The 13758-nt window shown below is 43.4% G+C and overlaps 1 protein-coding gene across 1 annotated transcript in view; it reads right to left on the bottom strand.

Annotated features, from left to right (window-relative positions):
- REEP5 (receptor accessory protein 5) overlaps positions 1-13758 on the bottom strand; it is a 33732-nt gene that overhangs the window by 18946 nt on the left and 1028 nt on the right. The window lies entirely within an intron of this gene.

Here is a 13758-nt window from a genome sequence, read left to right as displayed (position 1 = left end):
GGCTGTTTTCCTAGTTAGAACAACTCATCATCAGGCTGTATAACACTTAGCAAAATGTCTGGTACCAGGGGGCATTTAATAAATATTTATTGCATTCATATAAATACAAAAAGAGCTCATGGTCTTCCTTTTGGAAGGGACCACAATGATCTAGTCTCATGCTGAAGAAAACCAAGGCTCAGAAAGGGTAGACTGGGTCACAGAAGACAAATAAGAGTAAACGTCAGTCTCAAGGTCCAGATCCTTGGAGAAGCATTCCACCCTCCATCCTGCTTACCCGGGCAGAAGGCAGGCAGAGGAGGGAAGGGCAGGGAGGGCAATCAGCAGTGAACAGGACAGTTTCTCAAACTTAGATGATGATCCACCTCCACCTAGAGCGCTAACTAAACATACGCGAGCCTGGGTCCTTTTCAGACCTAGTGTTCGGGCTCTGGCACGCAGGGCACAGGTATGAACTTGAAGAAAGTCGTGGAGGTGATCCCAAGGCTGAGCCAAGTTTCAGAACCGCCAGCTCAAAGTTCAGTCTCAGCACCACCTCCCCGTCCTTTTCTCTGAAAGAAAATCCAAGTGATGGACTTGGAGCCAATCAACTGTAGCCAAAGGGTAGGCTACACCTTTCCAGCAATGAATGGGAGGCCAAGAGAGAAGAAAAGTTAGACAAGGAGGCAAACTGAATTAATGTCTTTGCTACAATTAGGATGAGTCACTCTAAGATGATCTAGAATGCTCAATGCTCACCTGAACATTCTCAAATTTATAGAAGAATTCAAAATAAAAACATCTCCTAACCAAAACTCTGCTAAACTTTTCAAGAACCAATCTGAAAGTCCTATATTTGTTTGGCTAGAACACTAACCTCCCTCAGGGCTTTTCAATCCCTAGCTAAACCCTAGAGGAGCTCTGGAACTATCCCCAAAGCAGCTGGCAACAATTCCAACCACTCCCCCCCACCCCCAGACCTGGGCCACTGTCTCGTATATTCTCTGTTTTCCCTTGCCCACAGTGGGGTATGTTGGCTGCACCACAGACACTGAATCTAGTTTCAGAACCACTCCTGGGGGGACACAGTCACAAAACTCAGACACCCTGGTCTTAGACTGCTCTCTGCAGACTCTTAACTGCCATATTCTCACTACCGAACCGATGCCTGGCCACTTGGGCTCAGTGTTGTGGATTCTTTGTTCTCTCTCCCCTCAGCCACCTACCCTGTTCCAGGGGCAGGGCTTGGCCTACTTGAAGCAGGTGGCAACAGAGAAATGAGGCCTGGGTGAGAAGCAGAGACATGGCTAGGGTGAAGATGATTGTCAGTACTACCTATGGGAGTGGCTCACAGTTCTAAAATTTCACAGAGCAGAATCAGAAATTGTCGAATGTTGAGTTGGAAGCTGTCTTATAGACAAGCTGTTCCTATTCTATATTTTAGAGACCAAATATGAAGTTCAAAGAGGAAAGACTGGTATTAAAATGAATTTCAACTGAAAATAAAATATTACAGAGGCAAGTGTCTACACATTTTTTAAGGTCAACAATGAACTATGTAAATACATGTTGGTGTATCCACACAATGAAATATTCTGAAGCCTTTAAAAAGGATATTAACAGAGAAAGATGTCCAAGATATAGAGCTGAATGTAAAAAGGGGATTACTAACTTTGTGTTTTGAAAAAAAGAGAGGCAGATATGTATTTGTGTGTGTTTACAGACCAAGAATGGTGTCCAGAAATATATATTTCAAATTGGGTAAAGTTAATCCTGGGCATTGGGATTGCAGAATTTCATTTTAAGGTCTTGTAATGAGCCTGTACTATTTTTTATAACAAGAGGAAGGAAAAAGATTTCCATGTGAGGGGAAAAAAAACGAACACCAGACTTTCTACAACTACTTCCTCCTACGAGACGAGCTCGCTCTCCAGGGCTTTGTTAAAAACTAAAGTGAACATCAGGCTCACTCATTGAATTTCTCTCTTGAGGAAACAGCTCATGGTTTTCTTACAAACAAACTTCTCTAATAGTGATCAGACACACGCCGTTGTGTTTTAGGGCATTAGAAGGCCTTCGATACACATAAACACAGAAAGAAAAGAGAGTCCAATAGCTCATCACTGGAATGGACTCATTCTAATTTCCTATTTGAAACAAAGCAAACTATCAAAAAATTATTAATTCCTGTGGAATAGCTAGGCCTTTCCCTTCTTTCCTTCCCAGTGCTCAATTGGCTCTGCGTCATTTCACCATCCTTGGCATGCACCTTGTAATCTCGTTCTACCACTTACTAGGCACGTGACCTTGGGCAAGTTATTCTGGGCCTTAGTGTCCTCATTTGTCAAGCATCACGTTGTCGTGAAGATTAAATTAATACATGTAAAGCACTTAGAATCAATGACCTGAACTGAGTAAGTTCTTGTTAAATATTACCTTCATAGATGCTTACGACGTGGTAATAATTTATTATTGTTATAGGGAGGCAAGAGACTAAAAGGAAAGGCAAGTGATAGGAACACTCCAGTCCTTCTGGCTAAGTAGAGCTGGTAGAGGGTTAACAGCATTGTTAATAAGGCTAAAAGGAGATTAGAGAATTACCCATGGATTTTAATTATACCTCACTCTCCAAATCCCAAATGCTACAGAGAGTAAAGAGCTGAAATCCCCACATCCCATTTGCAGGTCAATGGGAACAAACTTGGACACTGCTGAGAACTTTTTTCAGGCCCATGGTGTGAAGGGAGACTGGCCAAAATTCTTTACCTTAGTTGTTGGATTGTATTGATACGCACAGAACCCACCGGCCAGACCACTGGGCTCCAGTGACAGGTACTGGCTACCTCCACCTTTCGTGGCCCATCTATTTGTTTATACCTTCACTGCTATTTTCTAAAAGCAAGGGCAGGAAGGAAGGGTGGCCAAAGGATAGCATTAAACACATGGAAAGAAAACAAAGGTTGCACAGAGATATCTTGGGACTAACATTCTCTCCCTCCTAAACTGAGTCACTTCATTCCTCAGAGAACCTAAAATACTCCCTGCCCCATGTGGTAATCTCCCACAGCAAATCAGTGACAGCAGCATTCGGATGCAAGCATACACTGAGCTCTGACGTGTAAGCAAGCCCTGGAGCCAAAACAGTGATTCTCAAGGACCGCAAGTCAACAGTCAAACCTAGTTCCACTCCTAATTGAAGAGCACATGTGTGCTTGGGGAAGCATCCTATGAAGAAGGGTTGTGGAGGCAGAGTTATGGGAAACTGGAAATCTTAATAGAAACAAAACAAAGTAAAACATGGGATTTAATATATACAAATTGTTAAAATCATACTCAGTGCTTAGGAACACGTATACCACTGTACCATAACCGAAGAAAACCATTAGCCATACCACCACATCTTTATGACCTGGAAGAACAAAATTTTATTGTCCTCTACTGCTCTTGGAATAATAATGTCTTAAGGTGCTGACGTAGGTATAAGAAAAAATAAGACAGGGGCGCCTGGGTGGCACAGCGGTTAAGCGTCTGCCTTTGGCTCAGGGCGTGATCCCGGTGTTATGGGATCGAGTCCCACATCGGGCTCTTCCGCTATGAGCCTGCTTCTTCCTCTCCCACTCCCCCTGCTTGTGTTCCCTCTCTCGCTGGCTGTCTCTATCTCTGTCAAATAAATAAATAAAATCTTTAAAAAAAAAAAGAAAGAAAAAGAAAAAATAAGACAAGGAACCAAAAAAAGTAAGTGGAAGAAATTAATGAAAGAAAATACTAAGGAGGTTTCCCCTTAATCATTTAAAACCTCAATGACCTAGAGTTAATCACAACTATGATTAAGTCAGTTTGCTTCTTTGTAGGGTAATAAAAGTACCACTCTTAATTAAGCACTCACTGATTGCTAGATTCTGTGCTAAGTGGACAACATATACTATCCACCCCTTTTACTTACAAGAAAATTGAGTTTTATGTAAGTTGAGCCAGTTGCCCAAGAGTTAATAGAGCTAGGAATTATCAGATCCGTATACACACGCTTCTGCTCACTCATGCCCAAGAAAGTCCAGCACCTACCACCTGTATTGTATGCGGTTTGTGTATAACTTGGTCACTACAATTCAAATTAGCCAAATAACATAAAATTAAGGAATACATTTCTTCAAAGCACTGACTTTACTACTAAAACCAGTTGTATCCACCCACAGAATTTTAATTTTAATGAGTCAATTATATTACCAGTGAATCAAAAAAAGCAGTTAATAAAAAGCCCTATAACAATAAACAGACAGCTTTGAGATACTGTTGGTAAAGAACAGAAAGAAATCTGCCTGGGATCCATTTGCTTTGTTTTATTTTGAATGTGGTAAGTCATATTTAAGAGCAATTATTCCAGAATTCAAGGTAGATTATTTGAAGCTTAAAAATGAAGACTACAGACCATAATGTTTATAACCCTTTTTTTGATACAGCAGACACAGCGTGACCACCCGCAGCACCCACAGTGCACGGGAACACTTCCGCTGTATTGACCAGAGAGTGTGAGGTGGGAATTCCTGAGCGCTCAAGTGGTCTTCCCGTTCTTTCTTACCTTGATGTAGGAGGGTGCCAGTGTGATCTTATATGATGCCTACAGTGCACCAAATTAGGAGGGGAAAAAAATGACCTATTTAACACATAAACACTAGTTTGGTTCCATGCTGATAATTTTTTTTCTTCTTCATGGAAAAAAAGAAGGTAAGGAGCTATGGGCACGCAAAGCTCCACTTGTTCTCCACTGCAGAGCAGTTGTGCTCTCGAAACATCAAGATAGGCAGATAGCAAAGCTCAACTTGTTCTCCACTGCAGAGCAGTTGTGCTCTCGAAGCAAGAGCATGGATCCCGCACATGCAATAAAACCAATTTGCTTATTTACCATTTATATTGTGCCCAACCTTCTCCCCTATTCAAAAATGAAAAAAGAAGGAAAGAAAGAAAAAAGATTCGAGATAGCTAGCTCGATATACCTCCTCAATAGGCAGAAAGTATCTTCTGAGGTGAGTATACAAGAGCAGTGAAAAAATACCAGGTCCTTTACTCCTCCACACGGTGTTCTCCTGCATAAAACGACCGACTCAGTGAGACCCGTAAGTAAGCTAAATTCACAGGCAAATACGCTTTAGGACGAGTCCATAAAACATCTCTAACCGAGACCGAATATTAAAACAAAAGCCATCATTCAGTAGTCAAACATTTTGGTGTTTAATTACAATGATCTTTTTTTTACCAACTGTTCACCAATTTGTGTTTTAATGCAAAATGAAAGATTCAGTCACAGTCAAATATAAAACATGAGGACTGTTGAAGTGTGCAGGCCAGAGAATTCAGGCATCCCTACACCTACACCTGGCTTTGCCCCAACGGCCATGACCCAGGTCCAGTAACTTGTTTGTGGCCTTAGTTCCCAAATCTATAAAAGGCGGCTCTCACCCCAGCAGCTTGATCTCTGGGACCTAAATTAGCTAACTTTTTTTTTTTAAGAGACTCCACACCCAGTGTGGAGCCCAACACGGGACTCGAACCCACGATCCCAAGATTAAGACCTGAGCTGAGATCAAGAGTCGGATGCTTAACCAACTGAGCCACCCAGGCACCCCTAACATTTTATAACTCAAAACTGAATGCCTTAAACTATTTGATAGTTTAAAAAAATGTATGCCTAAAGCAATAAAACAGCAGATGCGAATCCTACTGGAACAACCTTTGTCGATAAAATTGTTAGTTCTGTAAATATAATATCTATGTCAAATATAGTATCATAAAGTTTAACTTAAGCTCAAGTACCCTCACAACCTGGACAAGAATAATCTAAACTGACATTTCCTAGACAAAAGAAGGCCACATCAAGATAGGCAGATAGCAGCCTCGAGTTACCTCTGACATGTAAGTGATCCCTTCACCAGATCACCTCGTCCAACTATCAGAAGCTGCAGGATATATATAGTGGCCGTGTGACTGAGAGGAGCTGATAAGCTCTACTCCCGGGAACCAGGACAGTGTACGAGTGACAGACTAAAGTCAGAAGAGGTTTGTACAGCCCCCACTTCTACTTCAACTGCCACAAAAAGCCATTTCATGAACAATTTTTGAAACTGTTTCTCAACTTCTTTTTTTTTTTAAAGATTTTATTTATTTATTTATTTGAGAGAGAGAGAGAGATAGCACAAGTAGGCGCAGGGGCAGGCAGAGGGAGAAGCAGGCTCCCTGCTGCACAGAGAGTCCGACATGGGGCTCGATCCCAGAATCCCGAGATCATGACCTGAGTTGAAGGCAGACACTTAACTGACTGAGCCACACAGGCACCCCTGTTTCTCAACTTCTGTATTAACTCATTGTTCCTCAAATTTAATTCATTGGTAATGTTGTCAACAGCCACAAAATACCTTAAAATGCCCCATATGTATTTCTAGTTGTTGGAAATACCGGAAGAGATGAGGAATACTCATTTAAAGTCAGTCCTGAAAAAGAGAAGAACTCCAAGATGGGGTGGATGAAGGCAGAAGGACAGATAAACTACACCTTCAGGGCCCTCGTGAACAGGGAAAAAAAATCATTAAAATTCAAAGGGAACATTCTAGAACAGAGTATTAGGAACAGGATCTCTTCCCACAACTGCTTTGAAGCCCAGAAAGTAGATCACGAATAAGGAATTTAAATCATTCATCTTACTAGTTCCTTAAGACTTTCTTTTCTCTATGGCACAGGCAAGGGGGGGGGGAACTAACCAAAATGCTGGCTGTAATTACCCACAAAAATAGTGACATGCTGTTACAAGGATATTTTATCACTTTTTCTAGTTTTCTCCACAACTCCATCTTAAAATAGTTCAGCAGTATTAGCAGTGATACTAAGTGAAAACGCAACCGATTAAAAGCCGACAGAAGTAAAATGGTTACATGTCTGAGATTTCGGGATGCTCGACGCGAAATTTACAGGATGCCAGTGACTGATCCAAGTGCAGAGGCGGACAGAACACCGCGTGCGCCGCACACCGCCTGGAGAAGTCCAGGTGGGGGCTGTGCTGCTCTGCTCCTGAGCTCACTAGCACGGAGCGCCCAGCAGCAGAGGGGAAAGCTAGTGTAACAGGAACACAAGCAGCTTCGCAGAAATATCTACTCCCAAATTCTCATCCATAAAAAAGGACAAAAAACATAATTACAAGTTCTGGAAACACACACACACACGCAAGAAAACAAACTTGCCCGTTACTAATGAGTCTGAGAACCACAAATACACATCCTCCAGTACCAGGAGGGAAGCCTGACTTTGCTCCAGAGGACTTGCTTTTCCGAAACAAGGTGGTGCTCAGCCCCTCAGGCGCCCAGCTCCTCCCCAGATCTTAAATGAGGAGATTTCAGTCCTTTGCAACCTATGCCCCTGCACTTCGTCTGCTGTGAATCATTAACTAAGAAAATGCTCACGCTCTTCCTTGCCATTCATTGTATTACAGTTCTTGTAGTTATTTAGACAGTGTCTTTCCCAAATTTCCCCCCCTCACCATCCCCTTTCTGATCTGACCTCATAGGGGTCATCCCCAAACGGCTTCTCCCTGAGATTCTTTGCCTCCGGATACAGAACTAAAGGCAAAGCCCCATTCCCTTAGGAGAGCCAATCCAGTGCGCCCTCCACAGATGGGCTTGCACGGGGAGAACAGAGGAGTCTCTGCAAAGAGCTGGTTATGTTGCCGCTGTTGTAAATCAACACTACGTAACAGGTGGAAGAACTTGTTAGTAATACATTCTAACTCACGTACACGAAACACTGCAGATGCCTATGTGTGTGCAGACACGTGATTCGGGAGGGCAGTACCCTACTTGAGAGGAAAAATACACTGCATGAAGACAATATACTGACAGTGTCAAATTGGGAAAAGAAACAGTTCCCATCAACAGTTCACTTTTCAACTGTGCCTGGGTATGGCGTGTGTCTGAGCCAGCCCAAGAGCCACGGGGGAAGTAGTGTAACAGAAAAGTTAAAAACACGGACTTTGGAACCAGAGTCCCTGGGTTGTTTGGTTGGTTTATTTATCTTAATTTTATTTTTTATTTATCTGAGAGAGAGCGGGAGAGATCACAGAGGGAGGGGAAGGGGGAGAAGGAGAAGCAGGCTCCCCGCTGAGCAGGGAGCCCCACGTGGGGCTTGATCCCAGGACCCTGAGATCATGACCTGAGCTGAAGGCAGACGCTTCACCGACTGAGCCACCCCGGTGTCCCTATTTATTTGTTTTAGAAGTAAGTGCTATGCCCAGTCTGGGGCTTAAACTCACAACCCCCAAGATTAAGAGTCTTAAGCTCTACCGACTGAGGCAGCCAGGCTCCCTGGGTTTAAATACATTTTACCATCTACTAGTTGTGAGCATCTGATCAAGTTACTTCTTCCTCTGTTTCCTCATCTGTAAAATGGGAACAATCATAGTATTTACGTCATCGGGGTGCCATGAGGATTACATGAGCTATACTTATAAAACACCTAACTAGGGATATAGAAGTGTCTATTAAATGAAGTGCTGTGCAGTATTCAGCCGTGCAAACTGCTAAAAGCAATAACCTTCTCTGTCCCGGTGACACAGTTTAAAATGGGCTGGTGAGGACACAGAAGATAAAATGACACATCACTCAAGTGGGCATGAGATTTCCAAAGTGCTGCCAAACATTAGACAGAATCTAGTCACCAAAATGCTGGACTCCTATTTAATCTTTTCGAGCTTGGTACTAAAATACGCCTAACTGAGCTTTCACATTCCTGTGTAGCGACGGAGGGCTGCAGACCAGGTCTGGCTCTGGTGACCCTGGGAAACACACTCTACCTCGCTCTGTGCCTGGATCGTTTGAAAACTAAGGGAATTAGATTACATGCTTGATCTCTCCAGCCCAACTCTGACAGTCCCAGGAAGGTGGTAGCCTGATCTTTTTGAAAAACATGAAATAAAAAGAAAAATTAATAGACATTTTTGTAGAATTTTTAAAAAGTCGCTTAATAGGATAAAAAGCAAACTCTCCTCCTTTCCTTTTCCTGCAGGGCAAAAATAAAAATAGAAAATAAGGTCATTAGACTTGCTCTCATACTTCCATTTAACCAAAGGAGCAGGGACAAGACTAGCATTCACTCAAGGACCCGGGTGGGGGCTGCCCTAGGTCTCTGGCAACGGACTCTGCATATGAGGGCACACACAGCACGTGCTCTGTGGGTGTCTCTCAGAAGAACTCTTATTTGTGCAATGCCCCTGGAAGCAGGGCTGCACCAGAAAACAAAAAGGAAAAAAAAGGGCCCCATGTTATAGGATTCCAAAGATACGAAATGTCCAGAATAGGCCAACCCATAGAGACAGAAAGTAGTAAGTGGTTCCGGGAGACTGGGGCATAGGACAAATAGGGAGTGACTGCTAGTGGATCCAGTTTCTTTTGGGGGGTGATGGAAATGTGTTGGAATTTATCACAGTGGTGATGGCTGCACAACTTTATGAATATACCAAACACTGAACTGTACATGTGAATTATGCCTCAGCAAAAAATTGGGGCAGCATGGGGGTAGGTCTACTTTAGTAAGAGAGGCTCACACGATGCAGTGCCTGTCTTCTCTTCTCAGGAACAGAGCGAAGAAGTCAAGAGATGACAGCAATTCTGTCAAGCTCTTGACAATGAGAAGGCTGAAATTAGATTTCAAATTGCCTGTGTAGGGTTGCCCAAAAGTCTGGAAACACAGAGGTAGAAGATTAAAGGGCCTGCTCTCAAAGGGAAAGGACGTACCAGAAAATGAGAGTAACCAGTAGGAAGGGGGGCCTTCTAAGGCCCTAACTGCCTCTCCAGGAACACTGGCTGGGCCTCCAGCCCTCTGGGTTCCAACAGGCCACAACTTGACCCAAAGCCAGGTACCCCAGGGTCCCACCCACAGTTTTCCCCAGGGGGTGAGTCATAAGACAGGCAGGAAAGCCAGGGGAACTTTTCCAAATTTGACTTCTGTGCCCTGCAGCCTCTAAGCCCTGTGCTGACCATTACGTGGTGTGGGTCTCCCCGCGATGGAGGGAGGAGAGGAGACAGCTGGAGCCAGAGCAAACGGTGAGAAAGGCTGGGACTGGCAATAGTTGGGCAGAATGGCCACTTCCTTCCAGAGGTTGCAGCAGCCAAAATGACCTTAAAATGTAAATCGTATCATAGTCACCCCCTATTTAAAATCCATCCAAGGCAATCAGAAAACCTGCAACTCCCGACAACCACCTGGAATAAACGCACACTGATCCCCTGGCCACGGGCCCTGCGTCATGGCACCTGTACCCCCCCCCCCCTCTCTCTCTCTCTGATTCCCTCAGCTCCCTTCAGGCGCATAGTTTCCAACGGTTCCTGGCACCCAGGGCTCCTCCGCCTGGCTCTGCTCTTGGCTGGTCTGGCACTTTCTCATTCCTCAAGCCTTAACTCAAACAGTATCTCAGATAAATATCTAGAGGGGGTCCTCCCTGTTATTCCCCACCCCGGCTCCCTATCCATTTTCTTCACAGGGCTTACTTACCACACTCGGTCACTACGTTACTATTCAGTGTGGTTGACCTTGGTAGATTGTTCATTCAAAGAGAATGGAGAGCGTGTCCACCTTAGTCCACAGTGTGGCTAAAGTGTGGCCACCGTGCCTGGACTGTGGCTGCATTTGATTCGTGCTAAATAGATGAACCCATATTTTTTAGAAGAACTCTGGCTGGGGGGCACAGGGAGAATTTTAAGAGGAAAGAGAACAAGTAAAGGGAAGGGGATCCCAAATCATATTTTAAGTTACGCTGATTCAGGCGCCACTAATAACACCATTTTCAACCATTTTCTGACAATCACACAATTACACTGGTTAAGCAATGAACATACTTGATTAGACGAGCATTTAACACTGATTGCCTCAATGTTACTCACAGGGGGTCTGTATGCTTTATACCGTGCACATAATCCCATGTCACCCTGACAAAGCAGAGGTCAGGTAGGGTCCCAGGGTCAGCAGGCCATTTTCCCCTCCCTTTCAGCCCATCAAGTGTAACATGCACCGGTTACTGCCACCGCTCTATGTCGGGGGTTCAAAAGGTGGGCTGACATTAGAATTCTTTACCGATTGTTAAAAGAGCAAGGAGCCTTAAACGCCCCAAGCCCAGGCTGCACCCCGACCAACTACACCAGAATCTCTGGAGGTGGGGCCCAGGCGTTAGTATTTTTGAAGGCTCCTTCCAAAAACTCAGTGGGCATCCAAGGCTGAGAACCATTGTTTTAGGGAAAAGTCCAAATACCCACAGAGAGGAAACCTCATTTAATTTCCTTATGGTCATGGAATGCTATCTTTATTTTAAAGGTCAAAGAGTTGGGTCTACCAAAAGGAAGCGTCCTAGGAATAAATACCACCCTAGAGACACTATTTCCTGAATTTTTACTGAAATCACTAAATTTCCTTATTAGATTTTTAGCACTTTTCCAGCTCCTAGTATGGTATACCACAAATGTCACTTTGCCTCAGAATATTCAAACAGAAAAGTATATATACCTGGTGAATGGAATAATTCTAAAATATGTAAAACCCACGTACATTACCCACGTAGAAATACGAACGCCTCTATCATTTCACAGAATTCCAAGCAATAGACAGGAGCATTTAGCTTCTTGGAAGTAAAAAGAGCCAATACTATTTTGTTGACTATGCAGGGAATGAAAGAATGACTACAAACAAATGATTTAAACAAAAAAACAAAAAAACTGAAATCGACTTGCTGTAAAATAGGACTAAAAAAGAGATCCCTGCTAGAATTCATCCACTCCAGATCAAGGGGAAACATACTGGAGTTCTGTCTGCAGGCACATCCGCTTCCACCCACACCTGGATCCACACGTCCCACCTAGAAACAGACTTTTACTTTAGGAAAGCCCACACCAGTGACCTCATCACACCAAAAGAGGACGTTATGTTTCACACAGGATTATGTACCAAACGGTACTGACGTGGAAAAGGGTTTTATGCTGTTTGGTATCTCCAAAAATCCATATTCCTTTCTGGTTCAAAATAATTCAAGCAGCTAGGCAGTTACTAAAGTGCCACCCAGGATTTGTTCAAAATGGGATCAAGGACCTCTAAAGCACACACCTGAAAAACGCTTCAAGCTCTTTTATCCCCCTCAAACTTGTATTAAAGGAATGCTTGCAAGTAGAATACACAAGCAGAAGAAAAGTAATGTACTTTTTTGTTATTTTGTCTGATAGCACAGACACGTCGTGCAAGTCATTCTGAATCAGTGTTGCCTACAAACTTTTCATACTCACCGTATTATCAGTCGATTACATTTTATAGAAAACTGCTATTCTTGTACCTTTTTCAGTGATCTGAAAGCCAAACCAGTTTTCCTGGTCTGCCCTTCTTTGGTCTACACATGAACCTGGATGGTGCTTTAGCAGGGAGCGCTGGAAGGGGGTGAATGGTCAACATGAAGACAGGTTAGGGTGTCTAACAGCCAGGCTCCGTGGAGCGCTTCTAAGCCTCCGCAGCAGACGAACACAGTAACTATGTATGTTAACTTCAATTTAATTGTTCAGATCAGAGCTAACTTCTAAAACATGCTTCCTGCTTTCTAGTCAGATACTAAATTCTAGCTTGTCCTGTAATAGACACAAGAGGTAATAAATGTGTTATCTGTGTGTTAACCTCCCAGCCAAAAAGTTTGTCTTCCTTTACCCCTGTGGGTGAGAAAAGTTGCAGAGACCAATTCAATGAAAGAAAACCCACCAGCTTTCCTGGGCAGAGCTACAGACTAAAACAATTCATTGTGATTTGAATGAATGAAAACACGAAATTGTAGAATATTTTCGAAATAAATACTGTAGAGTAAAAACCTCAAATAGTAATAAATTCAGATCCTAATCTGCTAACATTAATTTTTAAGTTTAATTATATAAATGAATCATTTATATAACCAAGGAGCTATATTAGGGATGCATCTTAGAAGGCTGTTTTTTCTGTTTTTTTTTTTTTTTTAAAGATTTTATTTATTTATTTGACAGAGAGAGAGAGAGACAGCCAGCGAGAGAGGGAACACAGCAGGGGGAGTGGGAGAGGAAGAAGCAGGCTCCCAGCGGAGGAGCCCGATGTGGGACTCGATCCGGGCACGCCAGGATCACGCCCTGAGCGGAAGGCAGACGCTTTAACGACTGCACCACCCAGGCGCCCCTAGAAGGCTGTTTTTGGGGGCACCTGGTGGCTCAGTCGAATAAGTATCTGCCTTGGGATCAGGTCACGCTGGGGTCCTGGGATGGGGCCCCATGTCCACTGGGCTCCCTGCGGGGAAGTCTGCTGCTCCCTCTCCTTCCCACTCGTGCTCTCTGTTGATATCTCTGTCTCTTTCTCTCAAATAAATAAATCTTAAAATGAAATAAAGGTTGTTTTTGTTTTTATACTAGGGTGTTTTCCATTTGCCTGTAGTAAGTGGCTAGTCTTTTCAAAATCAAGAAAGCAAAAATCTCTGCAGTATCTGAATTAACAGTAATTCTGAATTAGGGAAGTCTCGTTTGATGGGGTTTTACTGTTATACGCATAAGGTAAAACACACATTAAAATAATTATTAAGGAGAAGGGATTAGCTCGCTCTGTACCCAGCTGAGATCTCCCGAGCAGTAAAGGCAGGACGGTTTTGTTGTAGCACTTTCCATCCGTGCACGCATGACAAGGCACCGCCCCGCCACGATAATCCGATGAAATAAGCGTTTCGGCTAGTCATCAGGAGATCAAGGCATCAAGTTAAGGCTC

The sequence above is a fragment of the Ursus maritimus genome, unplaced genomic scaffold (genome assembly GCF_017311325.1).
Source record: "Ursus maritimus isolate PB19 unplaced genomic scaffold, ASM1731132v1 scaffold_5, whole genome shotgun sequence".
Classification (NCBI taxonomy): Eukaryota; Metazoa; Chordata; class Mammalia; order Carnivora; family Ursidae; genus Ursus; species Ursus maritimus.
Note: the sequence above shows the minus strand (reverse complement) of the source record. Positions and strands in the feature narration are given on the sequence as shown.